The sequence below is a fragment of the Lygodium microphyllum genome, chromosome 2, assembly GCF_053477565.2.
Source record: "Lygodium microphyllum isolate KBCC chromosome 2, Lygodium_microphyllum_v1.1.10, whole genome shotgun sequence".
Lineage (NCBI taxonomy): Eukaryota > Viridiplantae > Streptophyta > Polypodiopsida > Schizaeales > Lygodiaceae > Lygodium > Lygodium microphyllum.
The window spans coordinates 71,126,727-71,142,367 of record NC_141136.1 but is presented as its reverse complement, the minus strand read 5'-3'; the positions used below and the strand labels follow the sequence as shown (position 1 = coordinate 71,142,367).

Sequence of the window (15,641 nt, the reverse complement as noted above, 5' to 3'; positions counted from 1 at the left end):
AATAGAAGAGAATAAGAGAGGAGAAGATGAAGAGCTTCTCCTCTCCAGTCCCTCACCCTCACACACTCACTCCCTCACACTCTCACACTCCCTCTTTCAAGCACAAGCTCAAGCAAACAAGCAAGAAGAAGAAGAAGAAGAAGAGAGCTCCTGTTAACCCTCAAACGAACGAAGGTGGAAAATCCGGAAAAGCTAAAGCAGAAGACAAAGACAAATGCCAAGGCAAAGAGAAACGGAAGACAAAGACGCACAAGGAGAAGAGTCCTAAATAAGGGAGAAAGGCACACAAGGAAAAGCGCAAGTCAAAACTTTTGTAAAAGAGCGCAAGCGCATCATGGTTTAATTCAGGGAGCGTCAGGCTCTCACCCGTGCAATTTGTAAATGTAGACGGGCGGTGGAAAGGAAGCTAGGAAGATAGAAGGACAATGGGAAAAAGGGCCTAGGCTATAGCTGGCCATATAAAAAAGAGGAAAAGGGGATGATCACCCAAAAGGGATTTAGGGTTTTGTATATAAAGTTGAAAAGTGAATGAGAAGCTCATTCTTGTGTGTGGCCAAAAGTAGCTCTCCTCTTCTTCTTCTTCTTCTTCTTCTTCTTGCTTGCTTGAGCTTGTGCTTGAGAGAGGGAGTGTGAGAGTGTGAGGGAGTGAGTGTGTGAGAGTGAGGGACCATGGGGTGGAGAAGCTCTCCATCTTCTCCTCTCTTCTTCTCTGCTCTTCTCTTCTCTTATCTTGCTCGCGGCGATGGAGCTTGGAGCTTGGAGCGAGAGGATCGAGCTTGCTTAAAGCTTGCACTTGGATCGTGGAGCTACCGGAGTGTGCGGAAGAGGAGGCAACTCGATCGGCATGAAGATAAACTCACTACACTCATAGGATCGACGGCACGTCGGCTAGGTGAGAGATAGCCATTAGAGTTCGCTTGAAACGCTTGAAGCAATAAGCGGTCCGTGGATCTTGGCGGTTGAGCGTGACCTCCCACTACATTTTGGTTCCATTGCCGGGACCAACGGATTCAAGCTTGAGCACTTGCGCGCCTCATATCGAGCATCGAAGTAAGGGATTCATCCCTGAAACGGAGCTTGAGATAGGTAGGAAGTTTGGATGTTTTTTATCTTCAAAACAAGTAAGTATTTTGGGATATTTTGTTTGTTTGATGATTGGGAAACATGGAGAAATTATTTCAGTTTTTTGCTTTCAATTCTTGTTGCATTTAGCGTAGGTTAGGATTAGGAAATCGCACCGGAGAAGGGTAGGGTTTACTGTTGCAAAACAAGGTAAAACAAGGCAAAAATCGTGCAAAAAATGGTTAAAAGCTCGCTTGTGATGCCTAAGATCGGCAAGTGAGTGATTGGGGGCATCAACACCATACCCGCGAAGAGGTATAAGAGCTAAGAGGACAAGGGAGAGCTCATTTGTGACCATTTCAGTGTGTGTGTGAGAGAGAGAGAGAGAGCCATCGCACGATTCGATCCGATCTCGCCATCGACGAGCCTACCGCTCTATTCAGGTATATGAATCCCTTCCCCTATCCCCCTAGATAGGATCTAGAGGTTTATGCTTGCTATGATTGATTAAATCACAAGAATCGAGCAAAATCGACCTCTCGCTATCGTCATCGCGCGGCGTTCGGCCCGTCCAAGCGGTCGCTTCTGGGCCGAGTCCCAGAATCGGCCCTCGGCCCTCTTTTGTTCGGCCCACTCGGCCCGAAACCCTAATCAGCCCTCGACCCAAATCTACTCGGCCATCCGACTCGACCATTCGGACCATCGACTAATTCGGCCCTCAACCGGTCCGAGCCAAACCGTCCAAGCCATAGGATTCGGCCCTCGGCCACATGTCATATTCGGCCCTCGGCCCAAGTGCCTCGGCCCGTCCAAGCCAAAATGTCCGAGCGACTTTGTCCGAGTCTGCGCCTCGGCCCGTCCGAGTCTACCCTGTCCAAGTCACGAATTCAGCCCTCGACCCATGTACCTCAGCCCGTCCGAGTGACCCACTCGGACCCTACAATTCGAACCAACTGGGCCGAGTGTAAATTTTTATCAAATTCTCAAAAATTTGACCTGACCCGGCTAGAGCTCAGCAGCACAAACTGTCCAAAGTCCTTCTGACACTCAGAACTTGATTCTGGCACATGGAATAGACGAAATCGTAGGGAGCAGCCGCTTAGCAGCTTGAAGTAGACAGCAGCGAGACCCAGAGACCTAGACGCAAAGCGCTGAGCAGTTAAAACCTAATTGGCCAAAAACAAACGAGGCACCATATTAGAAAAACCTTGAACCCTGTCAAGGCGGCCAGAAAATTGACCAACAAGCCTATCAGGCCCGAAACAAAGCGAGAGTGCGTAAAACGCTTCGAGATTGTTTACTGCACTCACCTTGAATTTCCGCACTCGAATGCACTTAAGGAAATTGAAAGCCTGATTGAGCACAAGTACACGAGAAGCAACACGCACACTGAGTGACCATAAATTGAGGATTGTATTCAATAATTGAAGGAACTCACTTAAATAAACCACCCAGAGTCGGACCAACCAGGATCGGAACCACCCAGAGTCGGACATCTAAGAATCGGATAGAAAACTGTCAAAATCGGACAGGTATCTAGAACACAAATTTTGACGCATCTAAACCCCGAAATTGACCCCAAAGGCTACGTAGAGCTAAAGGCACATCACAGATCCATCACTGGGCTGAAACTTAGAGCAAGTAGTTCAAAATTTGGCTAAACTGTCCTCCAAATTAGACCCTAGTGTAGTAATGGCTCTACACGAACATGGATTCTCACTGACAAAAGAGCAACCAAAAGCCCATACCCGAACCGAGAGAAACAGAGACCCTAGAACCTCAATGCGCCAATCTAGCCAACAGGGGCAAAAAGGCCACACTGCAAAAACACATACGTGTTGCATTCGGACTGCATCTAGTCAAAGCGGAAAGCAACAACATCAAGCTACAATAGCGAGAATGACTAGATATGACAGTCCTGACAATAGATGCTCCTTGAATAGCACTGCACTGACGAGCCAAGACATCAGTGGAAAATCCACATCTGGTTGTGCAGTTGGGGACTCAAGGGCATTTGTCAAAAGGCTTAAATTTACAAGCCAAGACCCGGAAGATGAAAACATAGTACCACCTGCTTATCTTAGGGTCAAACTCACCGCGAAAAGAGAGCATACTATCGATGCTCTGATTGATGAAGGAGCAGATTTTAATGTATTGACCCATGAGGCATGGACCCTACTAGACCAACCAGAGCTGACACCAACTAATGCAACTCTTAGCCCTTATGGGGGACCTCCACAAGCACTCATAGGGAAGTGCAATATCCTTGCAACAATTGAAACTGAAAGCTTGCCTATCCTATTTCAGATTCCTCCAAATAGTGCTAAATATGGTAAGGAAACCCTCCTGGGAAGACCCTTCAAAAGGGCGACCAAATGTGAGGCTGACTATGTAGCACAGAGGATACACTTGACACTACCGGGTGTGAGGATAGTCACAACCTTTAGCAAGGGTGACCTCAGCGAACCTAGGGGGAAAGGCAAGGAAGGTGCTGACGTAACAGTCAAGCCTACTAACGAGAGCAAGGACTTGATGGAAGAGTTGATACAAGCACAGGTCGAACAATGAGAACCAGTGAGTGAGGCCATGCTTGAAACAAGAAGATCAAGAGACAATGCCAAGGACGGGCTTTGGACTTACAAATATCGTAGAAGACCCCAAAAGAAGCCCAAGCCTTATAGACGAAGGCATCGATGGAGGGTCAGCACAACGCCGCGATGAATATCCAAAGCGTTGCTACGTGCTCAAGGGTATTACGCAGGTAACCCATGGATTTGGGTACCAAAATCCCCTGCTAAACCATCTCTATCAACTGAAGGCAAGATTGCATCAAAAGCAATGAAGCACAGGAGGAAATCTAAGAGAAACTCTAGGTCTCGAGGCAAGAAACCAGACATGAGTGTTCGAAAGAAAGAGCCTCAGCCTAGCATGCTTAATAAGCAGATGTCATATATAGCAATTGAGCATGCACAAAAGCCATTAGTGCCCAAAGAGCCTTTGATTTTCCAAGAGTATAACAGGCATCATAGGCACGACATTGCTCATGGCAAGACTAATCGCTCAACAAAGCAAATGGCACAATCGTCTAATAGCCTCGAGCAAATCATTCAACCAGTGAGAAGTCCACCTAAGAGTCCTAGATCTCCTACATCCTCTTTTTCCAAACGGACATAGGAAGCACAACAGCGGTCGTCAATGGCAGCTGCTCACTCCCAATCTCTATCTCCATCAAAGCTTCCAAATATCCAAGAGGGGGGACATGACACTAGCCGTAGCTCTCGGCCCAAGGATATGCCTGTGCAACCCAATGTGACCAAATCAACTCATCCTCGATCTACACAGATGAATGCTCAAAGGGCAACAAAAGACGCGACCACTTCCGATCGCCAAGAGTAGCCAGCCCACTGGACTAGCCGCTACTACTTCCAATCAAGGATCACAGCAGTCACAGCCCTTGGCTGTGACAATGCCCCTTGCGGAATACGTCCTTAGCAGTTTACCTGTGAAGGAGGTGTCACAACCAACTTCCTTGACAACTCCAGCACTTCCAAAGTACCTAAAGCCTAGGCTGGAGGAGTTAAACACATGGGAATTGGCTGAAGAGCTAGACTCTCCCAAAAGGGAGACAGTTGTACCCTCACAACCTGGCGAGGCTATTCAACAGGCCACGGCTATGTCCCATGAGGACACACTAGAGAAAGGAAATGCTGAGGCCCAACCAAGCACATCAACGATTGACCTAGTCCAGGGTCCTGAGTGTTGAGAGATGCACCTTCACTGACCAAGAAAAAAAGGAGAAAACAACGAAAACAACAACAGTTGTAGGTGGTTGTGGACCCCAAGAACATTGAGACGAAGAGCGCTGGAGAGCTGATGAATAAAGCATCGAGTCCATCCACCAATGAACCCATTGATGCCTCTCCTAATAGTGGTGAAACCTCAGACACATCCGTGTGCTCTGAAAAATCAAAGCACTCGTTACCATCAATGGCTGCTTGCAACACTCAATCCACCGACAATAGCACTTGCATTGACCAATCAAGAGTGGATATAACACTATCACAGCAGGGTGACAACCCTATACCAGTCACATCCAAGGAGAACCATGACGCAATAACGAAGCCTCAGGAGAAACATGGAAACCCCAAGAGCATAAGAAATCCTAACATTGGCCAAACTTGCGCATCTAGGCTTGAGCCCCCAGCTACGCTAAAGCCCAGGAAAACTCCTAGAACCTTGCAGGAGATAGCAACCGAGCAAGCCCTCGTTGAACATAGAAGTGTCACAGAGTACTTAACTGAGTTGGATGCTAAGCTCAAAGTGTTCGCACGTGTTTATGTCCTGGCAGACATGCGCGCATTCCCTAAAGAGCAACTCGAAGAATACTTGCCATTTCCCTTATCTTGGGAAGAGCAAGAACATCTTGACGAGCACTATAACAGGCTCCTATATGAACGCATGCAACTCATCTCTGGCGAGGAAGCCGACGAACTGTGCTTAACTATCACATTCAATGATGCGCTCTGCCAACCAAATCTCTTAGAGATAGAGCAACTAAAGCGACTATTACAGGGCCAAAGTCAATTTGAACAGCATTGGTGTGAAAACCGCGTTGCAATGGCCGAACTAGGAGCCCAGATCATGACAGTCTCAGAGGAGCGATTGGCCAAATGGCGGTCTTAAAGACACCCAACCTATGTGGCACCAACTTCCCTTCAAGTGCTGACTGCCATTCGGGGCACGGACTTAGCTAAACCTAGCCAAGAGAACTCTCTGTTTGATAAGGTTCTCACTGAGGAGGAGTTCCATGTTGCCAGTAGACTCGGACAAGGTTCCATGCTACTCGATGTTGCAAAATATCTATCGGTATTAAGTAAGCTGCCACGAGTACTGGATGCGTGTGCCACGCTCCAGTACAATCCAGAGTTCTACAATTGGCTTTCATCCTCATGAAATGACATGGATTCATGGATATGTATATAAATAAACAATGACTTTTGTGACCTTGTATAGACACTATCAACACACACAAGCAATAATAGTCAAGCGCAGGGAGCAAAGTTGGGGTCAACAAGCTAAGCTCGTCAGGTCCTCCTCTCATCACATATTTAGAAGTTGTGTGACCATTTTCACCTCCGGGCGGAGGACATACACCCCTCATTACCACCATAGGAAGCCCTGACCAACATCTTTGATGGTGTGGACAGGGTGCAATCTCTTTCTATATACCTTTTTCCCTTTCCGGTCTATCCTTCCGAGGATGAGCCCTGTCCCAATCCATGACCACCAGTCTACGTAACTTAGCATGAGCCAAGATCTGCTAATGGCTGGAGGCTAAATGAACATCATGGAGGCCATCCCTCTACAACAAGCACTGCATGCCTCACCCCTCCCCTTCTCGTCATATGCGCTTGATAACCCACACTATAATCCCTTACATGCGAATCGTTTTATCCTGTATCAAGGCCTAATCCTTGGTTCGCATCTTGCAGGTCCCCCTATGAAGAAGACATGGAGCACCTAGGGCAGCTGGCTTGCAAAGACACTCTCCGTTGTCGACAGGAACATGCAGCATACGCCTCTCTGCCGGTGCGCTACGTGCCTACCCTCAAAAGGTATGCAAAGAAACAAGGTCCCAAGCGACACCGCCCCTATCGTTAATATATACCACGTCTTTAACAAGCATTGGAATAGGCATTGCAATCAGCATCATAGCATTTTGAAAAGTTGTATCTTGACATGATTGCATTTGTTCGTTGTACTTGACGCATGCGACTTGCATATACTCTTATGAAGTGACAAGTGGATGCAGGATGACACAGGTCTTCGTGCAAACGTGTTCAATGCCCAAGTCACCGCAAGACCACCAACCGCACAAAGAACCGCAACAAAGCCACGCTGCCGAACGCGAAAAATCACCTTTGTGAGGACCCACATCGCACGAACCAAAGCATAGTCATGGGCTAGGCTCTCTTCTTGGGTCAAGCTCTACAGTCAGCTCACGACGGTTGTTACCTCAATCATATCAACATCGCAACAACGGCTTCTCTAACAACGAGGCTAGGGCACAATCATCACTGTCATATCCATTTCCTGAGCCTTCGAAGCTTGACATTTCCCAACCCATTGAAAGGCTGATAGCCTCAACATATTGTAATGGTTGTACTCAGGCAAGTCAAAAAAAAAAAAAAAAAAAAAAAAAAAAAGATAGAAAGAAAGAAAAAAGGCATTAAAAAAAGAAACAAAAAAGAAAACAAAAGAACGAAAAGATAAGAAGCACCCATGATCACAGCACCGCACCTAGGGTTCCTCAAATTAGGTGCGTCCAGTGACCTTGCGGCTGCCTCTGTCCCTAGTCCCCTAGCCCCCTAGCATTACCCACAATAGTTCAGGGCACATCAAGGGCAGGACAGACCTAGGGAGCTTGTCTCGCCTATGGTTAGACCTATCACCCTGACCCATTCACACAATTCCCTCTTGCACTCTACCTTAATACCATTGCAATCAATTGTGATAAGCACTGCACGAATGGCCATGAAAAGTGTTCTATTATGTTATGTCGTGCAATCACAATGCACAGGATGTCGCATACGCCTTCACATGTACTTCTTCCCACCATGGACGACTTTGCTTCATCCACACGTCGTTATGAGAAACCAGCCCGCAGTCTTCTACCTATGTAATATCTAAGTATGCACGAGCACTCACATAATATCTGCACCGAAGTATATACACAGTTTGGGTCCTCAAGTGCAGGACAATACTCTCAGCTTGCTTAGAGTTCGACATGTCTCCCAAACTAATTAAACTATGTCTTGTGCACGATAAAGAAGACTAGCACTACCCCTAGGGAGAAACCACCTATGAGAGGTTTTCAATTGCAGGTATTGAAGACTCCAACGAGAGTGTCGTTCGCTCTTCATCAACACTCAACTCTGAATTCCTATCCTTATCACCTTGTAAGCCTGCCAAGAATCATCATGTACAGAATCCCCAACAAAACGCCACTTGTACTCCATCAGTGCAAACCCACCCCCCCCTCCCAGAGAACAGCCCTACCACCAACTCCCATTGCCCTACCACCTACCACTTAACCCACCAATGTGCCCCCAACGACCTTCCTCCCCACCACTACCAACACTCCGCCATGGCAACCACAGACGTCCTTGCCACCCACGTCTTCGGTGCATGCTAACGCCTGCTACCTATGACGATGAGTGTCATGGGACTGGCACTCGTCTAGGAGGGGGATAATGTTAACCCTCAAACGAACGAAGGTGGAAAATCCGGAAAAGCTAAAGCAGAAGACAAAGACAAATGCCAAGGCAAAGAGAAACGGAAGACAAAGACGCACAAGGAGAAGAGTCCTAAATAAGGGAGAAAGGCGCACAAGGAAAAGCGCAAGTCAAAACTTTTGTAAAAGAGCGCAAGCGCATCATGGTTTATTCAAGGAGCGCCGGGCTCTCACCCGTGCAATTTGTAAATGTAGACGGGCGGTGGAAAGGAAGCTAGGAAGATAGAAGGACAATGGGAAAAAGGGCCTAGGCTACGGCCGGCCATGTAAAAAAGAGGAAAAGAGGATGACCGCCCAAAAGGGATTTAGGGTTTTGTATATAAAGTTGAAAAGTGAATGAGAAGCTCATTCTTGTGTATGGCCAAAAGTGGCTCTCCTCTTCTTCTTCTTCTTCTTTTTCTTGCTTGCTTAAGCTTGTGCTTAAGAGAGGGAGTGTGAGAGTGTGAGGGAGTGAGTGTGTGAGGGTGAGGGACCGTGGGGTGGAGAAGCTCTCCATCTTCTCCTCTCTTCTTCTCTGCTCTTCTCTTCTCTTATCTTGCTCGCAGCGATGGAGCTTGGAGCTTGGAGCAGGAGGATCGAGCTTGCTTGAAGCTTGCACTTGGATCGTGGAGCTGCCGGAGTGTGCGGGAGAGGAGGCAACTCGATCGGCATGAAGGTAAGCTCACTACACTCATAGGATCGATGGCGCGTCGGCTAGGTGAGAGATAGCCATTAGAGCTCGCTTGAAACGCTTGAAGCAATAAGCGGTCCGTGGGTCTTGGCGGTTGAGCGTGAGCTCCCACTACAACTCCTTTTGGCCACACACAAGAATAAGCTTCTCATTCACTTTTCAACTTTATATACAAAACTCTAAATCCCTTTTGGGCGGTCATCCCCTTATCCCCTTTTTTACATGGCCGGTCATGGCCTAGGCCCTTTTTCCCATTGTCCTCTTATCTTCCTAGCTTCCTTTCCACCACCCGTCTACATTTACAAATTACACGAGTGAGAGCCTGGCACTCTTAAAATAAATCATGGTGAGCCTTGCGCTTTTTTACAAAAGTATTGACTTGCACTTTTTCTTGTGCACCTTTTTCCTTTATTTAGAACTTTTCTGCACTTCTTATGTTTCCATATTTTCCTTGGCGTGCCTTCGTCTTCAGTTTCACTTTTGCCTTGGCCTTTGTATTCTGCTTTAGATTTTCCGGATTTTTTACCTTGTCCATCTGAGGGTTAACATTCCCCCCTCTTAGACGAGTGTTAGTCCCATGGCACTCACAGTCATAGATAGCAGGCTTTAGCATGCACCAAAGACATGGGTGGCAATGACATCTGTGGTTGCCTTGGAAGGTTTCTGGTGGTGGGCAGATGAAGGTTGTTAGGGTCACATTGTTGGTGTGGGTGGCTCCTGGTAGGGTGGTTGGAGTTTAGGGTAGGGCTGTTTGCTGTTGGGAATTGCGCTAGGCTGGCACATGTATTGGTTTTTTGGAGATTCTGCACATGACCATTCTTGCCGGGCTTGCAGGATGATAAAGGATAAGAATTCAAAGTTGAGTGTCGATAAAGAGCGAACAACACTTTCGTTGGAGTCTTCAATACCAGTAATTGAAAAACTCTCATATGTGGTCTCTCCCTGGGGGTAATTTGATTAGTTTGGGAGACAGGTCAAACTCTAAGCAAGCTAAGAGTATTGTCCTGCACTTAAGGACCCAAACTGTGCATATATTTCAGTGCAAATATTATGTGAGTGCTCGTGCATACTTAGATATTACGTAGTTGAAAGACCGCAGGCTGGTTTCTCGTAACAATGTGTGGATGAAGCAAAGTTGTTCATGTTGAGAAGTACACATGAAGGTGTATGAGACATCCTTTGCGTTGTGACAGCATGATGTAGCATAATTGAACACATTGACACCGAACTTTCGGTTGTTGGTAACCACTGGACGTACTCGACGAGTACGGTGTACTTCTCATGGCCATTCATGCGGTGCTTACCACGATCGATTGCAATGATACTAAGGCAGAGTGCAAAAAGGAATCATGCAAATGGGTCAGAGTGACAAGTCTAACCATAGGCGAGACAAGCTCCCTAGGTATGTCCTACCCTTAATGTGCCCTAAACAATTGTGGGGGATGTATAGAGAGCTAAGGGACTAGGGACAAGGCCAACCGACCAAGGTCACTGGGCGTACCTAATTTAAGGACCCCTAGGTGTCGTGCTCTGATTGTGAGTGTTTTTTTCTTTTCTTTTCTTTTCTTTTTTTCTTTTTCTTTTTCTTTTTCTTCTTTCCTTTTCTTTCCCACACTTTTTCTTCTTCTTCTTTTCTTTTTTTTTTTTAAGAATAACATGAGTACAACCATTGCAATACGTTGAGGCCACAGCCCTTCAATTGGATCAGAAAATGTCGAGATTCAAAGGCTGCGAAACTGGATATTACAGCAATGATTGTGTCCGAGCCTCGTTGCTAGAGGAACAATTGTTGGGATGGGGAGATACACTAGAGATTTTGCAAAACCTTTTTGTAACATGCGATGTTGGTACAATTGAGGTAACAGCTGCCGCGAGTGCCAGGTGTAGAGTTTGACCCAGAAAGAGAAAGTGGCCACTGATCACGCTGTGGGCCATGCGATATGGACAATCGCAAGGGTGATTTTCACTTCCGACGGTGAGGCTTCCGTCATGGCTCTTGTGAGGTTGGTGGTCTTGCGGTGACTTGGGCACTGAACACTTTCACACACAGATCTGTGTCATCTTGCATCCACTTGATGCTTCGTGAGAGTATATGTAAATCACATGCGTCAATTATGATGAACAGCTGCAACGCAAAAATATATTACTTCATCTAAATCCTGGTATTGATTGCGATGCATCTCATCTGAGCTTGTTAAAGACGTATCATGCATTAGTAGTAAGGAAGGATTGTACAGTTGGGGGAGGCTTGCCCCTTTAACCACTTAAAAACAAAAAGTTATGGTAGGATGGCGTTTAACAAGTAGCTCATACAACATAGGGCCTACTCGATTTGTATGAGGCGGGGTGAATTTGGGTGGTCAGGCGATTGGGACTGTGCCGATGGTGGGCTCCTGGCAGGCTGGGCAGGGAAGACGTCGACTGGGACCCAAAAGGTATAGTCCCTGGCCGTCTCGATCTCAAGAATGCCTCGAAGCAATTCATCAAATTCCTTCTTGAATCGAGCTTCCTTCTCCTCCTTTGAGTACCTAGTGCCCGAGCTTCTGGGGAGGGCCCGCACAGCCGAGGTTGCCACTCCCCGGGCATTCCCCTGAGCTTTTGTTTTTCTGGCCTGGAAAGTTTTTGGCCTGCGTCCGGGGCGGTGTCGCTTGGGGCCTCATTTCTTTGCATACCTCTTAAGGGTAGGCACATAGCGTTCTGGCAGACTAGCTTGTGCCGCAAGCTCCCTCCGACGGCGAATAACGTCCTTGCAAGCCAACTGCACTAAATGCTCCATAACGGCTACTGTAGAGAAACTTGCAAAATGTAAACCAAGGTTAGGCTTTGAGGCAAGGTAGAATTATTTGTATGGAAGGGATTAAAGTGGATTATCAAGAGCATATGAGGAGAAGGGGCGAGCTGAGGCATGCAGTGTTTGTTGTAGAGGAACGGCCCCCGTGATGATGTTCGTCCTGCCTGGACTGCGGGGCGTATTCCAGCCATTAGCAGATCTTGGCTTATGCTAAGTTGCGTGGACTGGTTGTCATGGATTGACGCAAGGCTCGTCCCTGGAAGGATAGACCGAAAAGGAGAAAGGTGTATAGAAGGGGACGATGCCTCGTCTACGCCATCAGAGATGTTGGTCAAGGCTTCCTATGGCGGTAATGAGGGTTGCAAGCCCTCCGCCTGGAGGGCCTGGAGGCGGGAATGGTCACACGACTTCTAGATGTGTGGTGAGAGAAGGATCTGAGGAGCTCAACCTGTTAAACCCAACTCTTCTCCCTACGCTTGACTATCATTGCTTATGTGTATTGATATTATCTATATAGGGTCACAAAACTCATTGTTTATTTATGTACATATTTACGAATCCATGTCACTTCATGAGGATAAAAACCAATTGTAGAGCTCAGGATTGTACTGGAGTGTGCCACATGCATCCAATACTCCTGGCAGCTTACTCAATAATGATAGATATTTTGCAACATCGAGTAGCATGGTACCTTGTCCGAGTCTACTGGCAACATGTAACTCCTCCTCAGAAGAACCTTATCAGCCAGAGAGTTCTCCCGACTAGTTCCGGCTAAGTCCGTACCTCGAATGGTAGTCAGCACTCGAAAGGAAGTTGGAGCCACATAGGTTGGGTCTCTTTGAGACCGCCATTTGGCTAATCGCTCCTCTGAGACTGTCATAATCTGGGCTCCTAGTTCGGCCATTGTAACGCGGTTTTCAAACCAACGTTTTTCAAATTGACTTCGACTCTCTGATTGTCGCTTTAGTTGCTCTATCTCTGAGAGATTTAGCTGGCAGAGCACATCATTGAATGTCACAGTTAAGCGTAGTTCGTCGGCTTCCTCGTCAGAGGTGAGTCGCATGCGTTCGTGCAGGAGCCTGTCATAGTGCTCGTTAAGATGTTCTTGCTCTTCCCAGGATAGGAGAAATGGCAAGTATTATTTCAGCTGCCCCCTAGGGAATGCACCCATGTCTGCAAGGACGTAGACACATGCGAATACTTTGAGTTTAGCATCCAACTCAGTTAAGCATTCTGCGACACTTCTATGTTCAATGAGAGCTTGCTCGGTTGCTATCTCATGCCAAGTTCTAGGAGTTTCCCTAGGCTTTAGCATAGCTGGGGGCTCAAGCCTAGATGAGCAAGATTGGTCAACACTAGGATTACTTATGCTCTCGGGGTTTCCATGTTTCTCCTAAGGCCTTGCTGTTATTGTGTCATGGTTCTCCTCGGATGTGACTGGTATAGTCCTGTCACCTTGTTGTGACAGTGTTGTATCCACTCTTGATTGGTCAATGCGAGTTCTGTTGTCAGTGGATTGAGTGTTGCAAGCAACCATTGATGGTAATGGTTGCCTTGATTTTTCAAAGCACATGGATGTGTCTAAGGTTTCACTGTTGTTAGGAGATATGACAGTGGATACATTTGTGGGTGGACTCGATGCTTTATTCCTTAGCTTTTTGGCACTTTTAATCTCAATCTTCTTGGGGTCTACAACCGCTTGCGACTGCCGTTGTTATTTTCGTTGTTTTCTCTTCTCTTTCTTAGGCAATCGAGGTGTATCTCTGAAAGACTCAGGACCTTGAACTAGGTCAGTCGTTGATGTGCTTGGTCAAGCCTCAACATTCTCTTTCTCTAGTGTATCCTCGTGGGACATAGATGCGGCCTGCTGAACAACCCTGCTAGGTTGTACGGGTACAACTGCCTCTCTTTTTGGAGAGTCTAGCTCTGCAGCTGATTCCCCTCTGTTTAGCTCCTCAAGCCTAGGCTTTAGGTGTTTTGGAAGTGCTGGACTTGTCAAGGATGTTGGTTGCGACACCTCCTTCACAGGTGAATGGCTAAGGACACGTTCCGTAAGAAGCATTGTCACAGCCAAGTGTTGTGACTGCTGTGATCCCTGATTGGAAGTGGTAGCAACTAGTTCAGTGGACTGGTGGATTGCGGTATCAAGTCCTTAGGCCGATTAGAAGTGGTCGTGTCTTTTGTTGCCCTTTGAGCATTCACTTGCAAAGATCGAGCATCAATTGATCTACTCACATTAGGTTGCACAGGCATATCCTTGGGCCGAGAGCTACGGGTGGCGTCATGTCCCACCTCTTGGACATCTGGAAGCTTAGATGGAGATAGATGTTAGGATTGAGCAGCTGCACTTGACGGCTGTTGTTGTGCTTCCTGTGTCTGTTTAGGGAAAGAGGGTGTAGAAGATCTGGGACTCTTAGGTGGACTTGGCACTGATTGAAAGATTTTCTCGTGGCTGTTAGATGATTGTGCCATTTGCTTTGTTGAGCAATCAGCCTTCTTAGGAGCAGTGTTGTGCCTGTGGTGCTCATTATCCTCTTGGGAAGTCAAAAGCTCCTTGAACACTAGTGGTCCTTGTGCACGCTCAATGGTTACATCTGACATCTGCTTATTAAGCAGGCTAGGCTGAGGCTCTTCCTTTCGAATAATTATGTTTGGTTTCTTGCTCCGAGACCTGGATTTTCTCTTAGATTTCCTCCTGTGCTTCTTTGCTTTTGATGCAATCTAGCCTTCAGCTGATAGAGGTGGTTTAGCAAGGGGTTTTGGTACCCAAATCCATCGGTTACTTGCGTAATACCCTTGAGCACGTAGCGACGCTTTGGATATCCATCGCGGCGTTGTGCTAGCTCTCCATCGTTGCCTTCGTCTATAAGGCTTGGGCTTCTTTCGTGGTCTTCTACGGTTTGTAAGTCCAAAGCCTACCCTTGGCATCGTCTCCTGACCTTTCAAGCCTCGCCTCACTCACTAGTTCTCTCTGTTCAACATGCGCTTGTATCAACTCTTTCAACAAGTCCTCACTCTCATTACTAGGCTTGCATGTTATGTTAGCACCTTCCTTGCCTTTCCCTCGAGGTTCGATGAGGTCATCCTTGCTAAAGGTTGTGACTATCCTCATACCCGATAGTGTCAAGTGTATCCTCTGTGCTATGTAATCAACCTCTCACTTTGTCACCCTTTTGAAGGGTCTTCCTAGGAGGGTTTCCTTTCCGCAATTAGCACTATTTGAAGAAACATGAAATAGGATAGGTAAGCTTTCAGTTTCAATTGTCGCGAGGATTTTGCACTTTCCTATAAGTGCTTGTGGGTGTCCTCCATAAGGACTAAGAGTTGCATTAGTCGGTGTGAGCTCTAGTTGGTCTAGTAGGGTCCATGCTTCATAGGTCAAGATATTAAAATCTGCTCCTTCATCAATCAGAGCATCGATGGTGTGCTCTCTTTTCGCAGAGTTTAACCCTAAGATAAGCAGGTGGTACTATGTCTTCATCTTCCGGGTCTTGGCTTATAAATTTAAGCCTTTTGACAAATGCCCTTGAGTCCCCAACTACACGACCAGATGTGGATTCTCCATTGATGTCTTGGATCATCTGTGCAGTGCTATTCAAGGTGCATCTATCGTTAGGACTATCATATCTAGTCATCCTCGACGTTGTAGCTTGATGTTGTTGCTTTCCGCTTTGACTAGATGCAGTCTGAATGCAACAGGTACGTGTTTTTGCAGTGTGGCCTTTTTGCCCTTGTTGGCTAGATTGGCCCATTGAGGTTCTAAGGTCTCTGTTTGTCTTTGTTCGGGTATGGGCTTTTGGTTGCTCCTTTGCAAGTGAGAATCC

General features: G+C 46.9%; 1 protein-coding gene across 3 annotated transcripts in view; it reads right to left on the bottom strand.

Moving 5' to 3' along the window:
- Positions 1-15,641, bottom strand: part of LOC148039878 (DET1 complexing ubiquitin ligase) — a 71,702-nt gene that overhangs the window by 35,890 nt on the left and 20,171 nt on the right. The gene's annotated exons all lie outside the window — the stretch shown is intronic.